This window comes from Geotrypetes seraphini, chromosome 3, assembly GCF_902459505.1.
Source record: "Geotrypetes seraphini chromosome 3, aGeoSer1.1, whole genome shotgun sequence".
Taxonomy (NCBI): Eukaryota; Metazoa; Chordata; class Amphibia; order Gymnophiona; family Dermophiidae; genus Geotrypetes; species Geotrypetes seraphini.
This window is the reverse complement of record NC_047086.1, coordinates 132,542,427-132,554,787: the sequence shown is the minus strand read 5'-3', so window position 1 is coordinate 132,554,787 and position 12,361 is coordinate 132,542,427. Positions and strand designations below refer to the sequence as shown.

The 12,361-nt window shown below is 46.5% G+C and overlaps 1 protein-coding gene and 1 non-coding gene across 3 annotated transcripts in view; both read left to right on the top strand.

The window, feature by feature from the left end:
* LOC117356997 overlaps positions 1 to 12,361 on the top strand; it is a 69,035-nt gene that overhangs the window by 36,821 nt on the left and 19,853 nt on the right. The gene's annotated exons all lie outside the window — the stretch shown is intronic.
* Positions 8,116 to 8,234, top strand: LOC117358279. Its single transcript, XR_004538988.1, has one exon. It is a non-coding gene; the product is annotated as a 5S ribosomal RNA (ribosomal RNA).

The following is a 12,361-nucleotide window of genomic DNA, read 5'->3' as shown; positions in this document are numbered from 1 at the left end:
AGATGTACTCCTAAGTCTGAGGCTTGTCCCCGTAGAATTCAAAATCAATAAATTAATTTGTTTAAAATTAATTTAATTAATTAAAATTAATTTGTTTAAATTAATTTAGATATTAACCTTTAAACAAATTAATTTATTGATTTTGAATTCTACGGGGACAAGCCTTAGACTTAGGAGTACATCTTTGGGAAATTTAATTTAAATTAATTTGTTTAAATTAATTTAGATATTAACCTTTAAACAAATTAATTTATTGATTTTGAATTCTACGGGGACAAGCCTTAGACTTAGGAGTACATCTTTGGGAAAGATGTACTCCTAAGTCTGAGGCTTGTCCCCGTAGAATTCAGAATCAATAAATTAATTTGTTTAAAGGTTAATATCTAAATTAATTTAATTAAAGATTGCGCTTTATTTATTTAGTAAATTTAGAATCTGTGTTCATTTTTTATTTTTTGCAAATGGTCTTCAAGATTTGTTTATTTTGCTAATAGATTACCATTTGATTTTTATGTTGTTTTGTTGTATTAAGACACTATCCTTTACCCACATCTAAAGAAAATCAATGCATTCCATGCCTTCCCTAATGCTTTTTAGCATTTGAATGACAATGCTTTTCACTGCAAGATTTTGTTGGGATGTTGGTTATTGGATCACTGGTGGAAAGACTGGTTTATAGTCCTCAGAGTTTAGAAGGACTTTCTGGAACAGACCAAATGTCCGTCCATCAAGCCCAGTATCCTGTATCTTACAATGGCCAATCCAGGTCACAAGTACCTGGCAATATTTCAAAAGAGTAAGCACAGTTACTTACTGTAAAAAGTGTATCGCCACTTTAAGTCTTTAGAAAGTTTGCGATAGCCCGAACAGCGCATGCACGAGTGCCTTCCCGCCCGACATGGTCATGCGGTCCCTCAGTTAAGATAAGCCAGCTAAGAAGCCAACCCGGGGAGGTGGGTGGGTTGTGAGAATATCTGCCTGCTGTCCCTGGATAACACCTGTTAGGGTAAGTAATCTGTGCTTTATCCCAGGACAAGCAGGTAGCATATTCTCACGTATGGGTGACCTCCAAGCTAACAGAAATGCGATGGTGGGAGAGTTGGCCTTGTAAGAAAATAAATTTTGTAATACAGATTGGCCGAAGTGCCTATCGCATCTGGAGAAAGACTTCAGACAGTAGTGAGAAGTGAAGGTATGAACTGAGGACTAGGTGGCAGCTTTACAGATTTCCTCAATGGGAGTAGATCTGAGGAAAGCCACAGAAGCTGCCATAGCTCTTATTTTGTGGGCTGTGACACGACTTTCCAATGCCAGTCCAGTCTGAGCATAATAGAATGAGATGCAGGCCGCCAGCCAGTTGGAAATAATTCTCTTGGAAACAGGATGTCCCAGTTTGTTTGGATCAAATGAGATGAACATTTGGTGAGATGTGCGATGTGATTTAGTCCGGTCAAGGTAAAAAGCCAAAGCACGTTTACAGTCCAGAGTGTGCAAAGTGGTTTCTCCTGGGTGAAAATGAGGCTTTGGAAAAAACACTGGTAGAACAATCAACTGATTGAGATGAAACTCTGAGACAACTTTTGGAAGAAACTTTGGATGTGTGCGCAGAACCACCTTGTCATGATGAAAAACTGTGAAGGGTGGATCTGCTACTAATGCTTGTAACTTATAATGACCCTCCTGGCAGAGGTGAGAGCAATAAGAAAAACCCATTCCACGTAAGAAACTTAAGATGAGCTGTATCCATAGGTTCAAATGGCGACCTCATCAAACTGGAAAGTACCACATTAAGGTCCCAGACAACAGGAGGAGGCTTGAGCAGTGGTTTAACATTGAAAAGAGCTTTCATGAATCTGGAGACCAAAGGATGAGCAGTAAGAGCTTTTCCCTCAACTGGCATGTGAAAAGCAGTAATGGCACTGAGATGGACTCTGATAGATGTAGATTCGAGTCCAGAGTCAGAAAGAGAAAGTAGATAATCCTAAACCAATTCCACTACCAAGGAAGTTGGATCATGATGATGATGAAGAAGACACCAGGAAGAAAATCGAGTCCACTTTTGTTGGTAACACTGTTGAGTGGCTGGTTTCCTGGAGGCATCAAGGATTTTTTGTACAGGCTGAGAAAGATGTACATTAGAAGAAGTCAGCCCAAGAGAAACCAACCTGTCAGGTTGTAGTGATTGCAGGTTGGGATGTAGAAAGGATTCCTGATTCTGAGTAAGAAGAGTAGGAAATACTGGAAGAAGTATTGGTTTCTTGGAACTGAGCTGAAGTAGAAGAGAGAACCAATGTTGCCTGGGTCACCGAGGAGCAATGAGGATCATGGTGGCTGCCTCTCATTTGAGTTTGGGATTGGAGGAAATGCATATAGAAACAAGCCTGTCCAATCCAGGAGAAAGGCATTTGCTTCCAGATGGAGAGGAGAGTAAAGTCTGGAGCAAAACTGGGGCAACTGGTGATTGGGAGGAGCCGCAAACAAGTCCACCTATGGAGTGCCCCATTGAGCAAAGGGACTGGAGAGTTGCAGAGTTGAGAGTCTATTCGTGAGGCTGAAGAATTCTGCTGAGGTTGTCTGCTAGGGAATTCTTATCTTGAATGTAGACAGCCTTCAAGAAAAGATTGGTAGCTGTTGCCCAAGTCCAGATTTTCTGGGCCTCCTGACATAACAGGAGAGAGCCCGTGCCTCCTTGCTTGTTTATTTAGTCCATTGCGACTTGATTGTCCTTGCAAAGGAGGAGGACTTGAGGGCAGAGAAGATGATGGAAGGCAGGGCATAAAACATTGCTCTGAGCTCTAGGAAATTGATGTGAAATTTGCGCTTCCTGGCGGTCCAAAGATCCTGAGTCTGAAGATTGTCCATATGCGCTCCCCAAGCATAAGGGGCACATATGGACAATCGTGATGACTTTGAGATGAGGGAGTAAGTGAAATAGAAGACCTCTGGAAAGATTTGAGGAGGTCATCCACCATTGAAGCGACTGCAGGAGAGATGATATTACACATATATGCTGTGAGAGACGATCTGTCGCTTGCAACCACTGAGATGCAAGGGTCCACTGAGGAGTGTGAAGGTGAACTCTTCTTGCCTATGGAGTGACATGAACAGTGGAAGCCATGTGTCCCATCAGGACCATCATGTGTCTTGCTGAGAGGGACTGAAGAGGAAGCAGTTGCAGACAAAGGCGAATGAGAGTCTGAAGGCGATCTTGAGGGAGAAAAGCTCCCATGAAAGTGGTGTTTAGGATTGCCCCATTGAACTGCGGACGTTGAGTTGGAAGGAGATGTGATTTGGGGAAGCTGATTTTGAATCTTAGAACCTGAAGAAAAGAAATGGTCTGAGATGTTGTTTGGACCACTTCCTGAGAGAATACAGCCTTGATCAACCAGTCGTCCAAGTAAGGAAAAACTTTAAGGCCATGTGATCAGAGAGATGCGGCCACTACAATCAGGCACTTAGTGAAGACTCTGGGAGAAGATGCCAGGCCAAAGGGAAGGACCTTGTACTGGTAATGACATCGATTGATTTGGAAATGGAGGTACTTCCTGGAAGCCGGATGAATTGGAATATGTGTGTAGGCTTCTTTGAGATCCAGAGAGCATAGTCAGTCATTCTGATTGAGGAGAGGGTAAAGCATAGCAAGGGAGAGCATCCTGAATTTCTCCTTGACTAGAAATTTGTTGAAAGCTCTGAGATCCAGGATGGGTCTCAGTCCTACAGTCTTCTTGGGGACTAGGAAGAAACAGGAGTAGAAACCCTGGTCCTGCTGATTGAGGGGAACTTCCTTGATGGCATTCAGCAGGAGAAGGGATTGAACCTCCTGCAGAAGAAGAGAGGACTGAGCAGGGTCCAAAGCAGACTTTCTTGGAGGATGGTCTGGTGGCAGGGTGTGAAAATTGAGAGTGTAACCTTGACAAATGATGGTGAGGACCCAGAGATCTGATGTTATGAGCTCCCAGTGATCTATGAAGAACTGAAGACAGCCTCCGATGGGTTGAGGCATAGACTGTAGAATGTTGATGTTGGCTATGCTCTGAAGGAACACATCAAAAAGATTGTGTTGATTTTTGAGGAGCAGCCTGTTATTGATGTGGTTGTTATTGTTGCCTCTATCTCCTGGGTTGAGACTGGGTTGGAACCATAGGTTTTGCAGCAAACCTTCGTTGATATGAAGGCTGTTGTCTAAAAGGACGAGAAGGTGGAGGCTTCTTTTTGGACTTTACCAGAGTGTCCCACCTGGTCTCATGGGCAGACAACTTCTGAGTAGTCGTATCCATAGAAGCACCAAAAAGTTCATCCCCAAACAAGGTGCATTTGCTAGCCGGTCCTGGTGGTTAACGTCGAGCTCAGACACTTAAGCCAGGAAGGCGTCTCTTAGCAACAGACATGGCTGCCGCACGAGAGGTAAACTCAAAGGTGTCATAAATTGATCTAACCATTTCCTTAGCAAAGCAGCAGATGAATCCAGAGACCAATGGGATAGCTCACTTCTACCAGCAGGTGGAGATAGAGAAACTGATTAACAGGTGTACTTATTTGCTGGCACTCCTCCTGTCTCATCAGTATTCTCTATCTCCAAGCAGGTGGAAGTCGCTATTCAACTAGCTCCTGGATTCTGGCTGTGGCTGGAACTTTATTACCTCCTGTTGAGATTTTCTCTTCAGTGAGACTGCCATTCTGTTTCTCCTGTTGAGTTTTTTCTCTTCAGTGAGACAGGGGTGTCCGGCTAATCGGTGCCGGCTTTAGAGGTTACACTTGGGCCCCCCCTTGTCCCTGCCTCACCCTCCCTCCAATGATAGAGGGTCTGCCCTGGTCCCTATTTTTCTTCTTTCCCATTTAGAAAAAAAAAAAAAAAAAAATGGGGCCTACACAGCTGACTTTTTTGCCCTGCTCGTGCTGGGCAGCAGGTGTTGCCGGTGTTGCCGGCATCTACCGGCACTATCCAGTAGATTGTGAGTATGTGTTTTATTCTACTGGTCTCTGAGCTTTGTGGTTGTGTGAGAGCTGTGGGTTTTTGACTATGGCAGTTTTGTTTTGTGGTGGAATATGTTTTGGTATGAGCTTGCTTCAGTGAGGTAGGTGGCCTCTGTATTCCTGCGCATAACTAAGGAGCGCTTCTTTTTCTTACCCTAGCGCTTGTGCTGTGGGGTTGGTAGTTTCTGGGACATTGTTTCTTGATACTGCCACGACCCGTGGGTAAATGTAACTGTGTGGCTCTCGATATGGCCGCGAATTGTGAGGGCGGCTCCGGGTGTGTTATACATTATCTGAACTGGAGCTGAATCGTTCTATAGCGCGGGTGGTGCGAGCTTGTGCTCCCCTACTGTTGGGAGCCATGCGCCTTTTCCCCTTTCCTCCCCGAGGTGTGTTTTGCATTTTTTATATGCTTCGGTTATGGGCTCCGAGCCGGTGTGAGCGGCAATGTTCTAGGAGCCGGCCTATTTTGGCGCGAAACAGTCCGAGTTTGGGTCGCCAGCACTGCAATACTCGGGGAGTTATTCTGGGCGGCTGCCTTTCTCAGCGCGGGCCTCGCCGTCTGCTTTGCGGAGCGGTGTGCTGCGGTTTTGGCTATGAGCTCCCGGTCTGTTTTGTACAGCGCTGTTGGGGGAGCCAGCCGGTTTTGATTCTGGCAGGAAAGTGCCCGCGCTTGGGCCCCCAGCGCCGCGAGGTTCATTGACTCATGTCCTACAGCTAACTTAAGCGTGTACCGCGGCTTATTTTTGTTTGAAATCAGCTGTGCCCCGTATTGCAGTGCTCCATTTGCTGTGGTGTTGTCCACATGCTTCTCTTAACAAGAAAAAAAAAAAAAAAAAAAAAAAAGAGGTTGTTATTGGGGGCTGTCCATTTATATACCTAGGCACTTCCACATTAAGTTTCTGCCCTGAGTTTGGCTGCCTACGCTTGGTTTTGCTGCCTTATGGGTTAGCGAACAGCAAGGTGGAGTAGGTGTCAAGGGCGTGCCAGTGTATCATTCGTGTGGTTCATTTCTTCACTCGGGGTTCCGATAACGTGCGGCGATGTTGGAGGTTTCCTTAGGCCTTCTGCCTGGGTGCTGCGTCCGCCTGCTTGGGCTCTTGACTTGTTTCTGCGGGGTAGTTGCAGGAATTCCGAGTGGAGGGTCTCTCTTGAGGCCTGATGGTTCTTTTCTTCTTGCTGTGGGCCAGCTTGTCTGTGAAAACCTAGTGGCGCAAGGGTTGTGTGCTGGGTTAGTAACAAGGAGCTGAGGTTCAAGCCCCAGCTAAGGAGTAGAGCTGATATGGCTCCAAAAGAAGAGGCGAAGGTTCAAGTCTATTTAAAAAAAAAAAAAAAAAGCTAGACGGCCTTCCGCTCTAGAAGCATGGTCTAGTGGCGGCTGATCCCTAAGGGCAAGATCCTCTGCTTGCGAGGTCGTAGGGTAGCTGGCACTGTATGCCCAATGAATTCTCCCCTTCCGCTCTCTTTTGGAGTGGAAACCTGGTCTGTTTTCGGCCAGGTACAGCTCGTTTCTCTGGAGAGGCGTATGCTGCTTCTGGATTACGCCTGGTGCGCCTTGTCTTTCCTTTGCTTGCGTAAAGCTCAGGCAGGTTGCTGAATGTCCTCATGCTCCCCTTCACATCGCAAGACGGTGTTCTTTTTCCTGGTTGACAGTTTTCTCATGAAGGAGTAGTCGCTTTACTGTCATGTCAGGGAGCTGTGAACTTTTTTCAGGATGCTTGCACCTTTGCATCCTCCTCTCGTTTCCAGAGTCTCTCTGTTTTGCGTTTCTCTTTGAAATGTGGCTGGTCCTCGGGACAGTTCTTGTAGTTCTTAGGGTACCACTTATTAGTGGGTGGCCAAGATGGGGGCTTTGGGCAGGCTGGATTCCATTCGGCTGCATTAGTTTCTCAGGGTTACCCATTTCTGCAGTCAACCTGGGAAGATATTTACATTTTCTCTATGGACTCTGAGTCTGCACTAGGTTGGCCTGCCTCTCTCGGAGCAGCGCTTTCGGTTTGGGGCACATTCCATTTCACCTACCCAAGGGTTCGGTGGCACTGCCAGGCGATTTGTCTGATTTATGCTTGACTGCCTGCTTGATTCGGACGACTTCCAGTCGGGTCTTTTGACTGACACGAAGCGGGTGGTTTCTTTTCCTCAATTCTTTACATGCGCATCTTCATATTTGCAGTGCTCTTTTTTCCTATACTAGTTATAGGTATATCGGGTTGAGGCGGTTATTCTTATAGGAGAGACTTGTAATTCTTTCCAGAGCCTTGAGTGTGGAGTCTCGATCTCAGATTGGCGTTCTTCGCTTACCATGGCTAAGAGTATGGGATTCTGTTCAGGTTCTAGCATCCATATTGCTGACCCCTCTGGGAACCTCGGCTTGCTTTCCCTTCTAACGCTCAGCAGCCGCTTTTATTCCAGTGGTTCTCGGTATCTCTGGGCTCCTATTAGTTGCTAGGCTTCTCCTGCATAGCTTTGTATGATTTAGGGGCTCAGAAAGATTGTCTTTCCAGGGCATGCCTCGGTCTTTCCTGGACTAGCTTATGACCACCGACTATTCCGGACTGTCGGGTTGGGGGGCTCGGTGGCTTCCATCCTCAGCTTCAGGAGTCTGGTCTTCAGAGGCGACTAAGTTCTGGTTCCTTCTTCTACTCTTGAGCATGGTCAGGCTTCCTTTCTGGAGCTTCAGACCATTCTTCCGGAATGCCGCTGAGGGCCCTTTCAGTCAGTATATGATGGGGGTGTTTCTCTGCAGCTTGGGCAGTAGGTGATGTACTCAGTTGCCAGGTACAGTGGTTGTTCTACTTCGATGGGTGGACCCTCATCTTTCTATTCGGTTGACCGATCATTTTTCAGGTCAGGAAAAGAGTTTGGTTAGTCTTTCTCTCTGCGAAATCTGAGCATAGCTCATTTATTGGATGTTACTGTGTACAGCACTGCGTACGCTCTAGAAGTGTAGACGTTAGTTATAGTGATATCTTCTACATCCTGGTTATTGGGAATTTTGGCTCAGGTGTTCCACTTTTCTTGTGGTGGAAATAAGATCTCCTGGAACTTGACCTCATGGCCTCGTCTCACAATTCCATGCTTCCTAGCTTCTTAGGCGGGCACAGGAAGTGGGAGTTAAAGGGGGTAACAGTGTGGCTTCTTTCTTACAGCCATACCACCCTGAATGTGCCCGATCCCGTCTGATCTCAGAAGCCAACCAGGATAGGGCCTGTTTAGTACCTGGATGGGTGACCACCTGGGAATACCAGGTGCTGTAGGCTTGGAAAAAAAAAAAAAAAATCCTCTGGTTTCTCTTTTTCACTGTTTTCCCCTGGCTGATGATAGCTTGGATTTGCCATCTCAAGCTCGCTTTAGGGGCACAGTATTGGTACAATCTCTGGCTTGGCTGCGCTATGTGGATCTGTTGAGCCTTTCGACAGCCGGACTAAGAAGTTTCCTTTTATCTCCGACTTTGCTCTCCTTGATTGAGATCAACATGGATATTCATACTACTTTGGTATTACGACCTAGCTTTTGAGCAGTCTTGACTGGCGTGTGACGGTAATGCGAAGCAGGTTGTTTCTTCTCTTATCCAGGCGCTACAGACGTCTTCTCCTGTGGCTTCTGCTTCCTTTTGGAGGTGTTTCCTTTCTTGAATACTTCTCAACAGTTGCACCCTTCCTGAGTTCCTTTTTAGCACAGGTATATTGCCGATGGCATAGCGTTCAATTCCCTTCAGCTTCAATTACCATTCTTGGCTTGTTACAGGAACTAGGTATATGGCCCTTCGCTGACTTCTCAGCTTCCTGTAGTTCAGTTCCTAAAGAGAAGGCGGTATATTCATGCACCTCTTAGAAAGCCCGGTTTGGTGTAATTCATTCACGTACTTCTTCTAAGTTACCGATGGCTTCATTTTAGCCTTGTCCTTTGGGGCTCTAAAGAGCTGTGCGGTTGTCCATGGGATTCCTTGTGGTCATGGCTTCAGCTTTGCAGTTGCGATGTTGCAGGCCTTGTTCAACGGGGATTCCTATTCCTTATTTCCGTCATATGGGGTGTCAGTTCGGATGGTACCACTATTTCTTTCTAGGGGGTGTCATCCTTTCTTTTACATCATGCTCGCTTTTCCTTCCTTCTTCCTGGAAGGAGATAGTGGAAGCAGTACTTTTATTCACTGCATTTTTTGAAACGTATGTAGCGTTCTCCGCGAGATCGGTTTCTAACAACTGTTAGTGGTTTATATCTCCTTTTTGGGATTCTTCAAGGAACGCCTCAGGCGTATGGCGGCATCCGATGCCTACCTCGCTCAATGGTCCAGGAGGACATTCTTTATACTTGCCTGCTGGCAGGGGAGCGGGTGGCGATTGAACTTCATGACCATTCCGCTGGAGCGATGGCTGCTTCTTGGGCTCGGCCCAGAGGGGTTTTGCCTTGGAGGAGATTTGTCTCACGGCTAACTGGTCTTCCGAGAGTACCTTCTCTCCGCGTCTCTGCATGGATGTGCGGGCACATGCGATAGGGTTTTTTTGATGCTTCGGTCGTTGCGAAGGCGGCGTTTGCTTCCCACCCAAATTAAGGATTGCTTTGCTACATCCCATTGGTCTCTGGATTCATCTGCTGCTTTGCTAAGGAAGGTAAAATTATGTTCTTACCTGTTAATTTTCTTTCCTTTAGAAGCAGCAGATGAATCCAGAGCCCCACCCTTTCTGGTATCTGGTTGTCAGTTTTTCGTGTACGGCTTTTAGTGATTGGGTGTTGTTCATGATTGTATTCTGTATCGTTGCTGTTCGCGAGGTGTTCTGGGAAAGAAGTTTTTTACATGCTATACCTACTGATGGTTAAATGTGCTTGGGCAAGGAGCTATACTGATGAGACAGGAGGAGTGCCAGCAAATAAGTACACCTGTTAATCAGTTTCTCTATCTCCACCTGCTGGTAGAAGTGAGCTATCCCATTGGTCTCTGGATTCATCTGCTGCTTCTAAAGGAAAGAAAATTAACAGGTAAGAACATAATTTTACCATACTTGCGGAGGTGGAACAAGTCGGAAATAAAATGTTGAAAAGCAGGAAGCTTATGATCCAAGAGGTATTTCTGGAACGTAGCCAGATGCTTCATATAGAAGGAAAAATGGAAAGTGTAATTACCAGACTGGTTGGCTAACATGGCATTTTGATATAGACGTTTGCCAAACCAGTCCATGGCCTTGCCCTTGGTGGATCCTCTTCCTTTCCTCTCTTGACCAACCTTCTGTCTCAGGGCCCCATTCCAATGTTCGAACCGGGTCCTTTTTGTCTTACGCCTAGGTAAGAAGGGGTACTCAGATAAGGTGATCTCAACCCTTTTGGGGTCCTGGAGACTTTCCACTTTTCAGGCTTATGTGCGGGTTTGGCATATATTTGAGGAGTGGTGTGCTGTGCATGGAGTGGTCTCTTTTCGTACTTCCCTGCCTACATAGAAACATAGAAGATGACGGCAGATAAGGGCCATAGCCCATCAGGTCTGCCCACTCTACTGACCCACCCCCAAGTCTACTATCCTAGGGATCCCACTCCTGGTGACAGGTTCCCTTGGCTTAACCCTCTAAGGGATCCCACATGGGCATCCCTTTTGCTCTTAAATTCTTGCACGCTGTTTGCCTCGATCACCTGCACCGGGAGCTCGTTCCAAGGATCAACCACTCTCTCGGTGAAGAAATATTTCCTGGTGTCGCCATGAAATTTCCCGCCCCTGAGTTTGAGCGGATGCCTTCTTGTGGCTGAGGGTCCTTTGAGAAAGAGAATCTCTTCTTCCATCTCGATGCGGCCAGTAATATACTTAAACGTCTCGATCATGTCTCCTCTCTCCCTACGTTCCTCGAGTGAGTACAGCCGCAAATTTTTCAGCCTTTCCTCTTACGATAGATCCTTGAGCCCCGAGACCATCCTGGTGGCCATCCGTTGCACCGACTCTACTCTCAGCACATCTTTTCGGTAGTGTGGCCTCCAGAATTGCACACAGTATTCCAAATGAGGTCTCACCATGGTTCTGTATAATGGCATTATGACTTCAGGCTTCGGGCTGACGAAACTTCTGCGGAAGCAACCTAACAACTGTCTTGCCTTAGATGAAGCCTTCTCCACATGATCAGCAGTTTTCATGTCTGCGCTGATGATCACTCCCAAGTCTCGTTCTGTTGAAGTTCTAGCTAAGGTCTCACCATTCAAGGTGTAAGTTCTGCACGGATTTCTGCTGCCGAGGTGCATGATCTTGCATTTCTTAGCATTGAAGCCCAGCTGCCAGGTCGAGGACCAAAGCTCCAACAAATGTAGGTCCTGTGTCATACTGTCGGGTGAATTGCCGATCTCACTATATTGCATAGTTTGGCGTCATCAGCGAATAACATTATCTTACATTGAAGCCCCTGAGTTAGGTCCCCTATGAATATGTTGAAAAGACTGAGCCCTGTGGTACTCCACTGGACACCTCCAATGTTTTAGAGAGGGTACCGTTAGCTACCACCCTCTGAAGTCTGCCACTCAGCCAGTCATTGACCCATGTAGTTAGTGTTTCTACCATCTTAGAGTTCTTGCTGGATGGCTGGACAGGGGCCTGGCTTAGTCTTCTCTCCGGTTTCAGCTTGTGGCCTTATCAGCCTTTTGTGGGTTGTTACGAGGTCAGCTTCTGACTGCCATTCATGATGTCATTCGCTTCTTGCAGGTGGCCTCCCATGTGACCATCTGTTCCATCTTGGGATCTGAATCTGGTTCGCCCACCTTTGAGCCTTTGGGTGCCTGCTTGTTGAATGACCTTACCCTTAAAGCGGTCTTCTTGGTGGCTATTACTTCTGCTAAACGTGTTTCTGAGCTGCAGGCTTTCTCTTGTAGGTCTCCCTTCCTGGAGTTCTCTAGGGAGTGGGTTGTGTTGCAGGCTGTTCCTTCCTTTCTGCCAAAGGTAGTTTCTCCTTTTCATGTCAATCAGTCAGTGGTCCTCCCAGTGTTGGGTAGTCGGGAGGGATCTTCAGAGCAGAAACAGTTGCACAAGTTGGATGTCTGTCGGGTCCTTCGCTCTTTTGTGCAGAGGACCCAGGAGATCAGGAAATCAGATCATCAGATATAAGAACAGCGGCAATGGCTCAGCTGGCTTAGCTGGTGAGCTGTGGGGACATTTTCACTGTAGGATTTTAGTTCTATACATGTTCCAAAAGCTGTTACCGTGTTTGTTGTTTTTAACCTCCTGTTCGGAGTGTTTTTCCTGTTTACAGTAGTTTTGTCCTAGGTTCTGTTTGGCTATTCGGCATACGGGGTTGGTAGGGGGAGCCTCAGATAATATACTACAACCAAGTTTTGGTCTCAGTCTCCAACTGCTGGTCATAGTGAGATATAACCCATCTGTGACTATTAACTGTACCGGTCTACAGGCTAACAGAAAGAA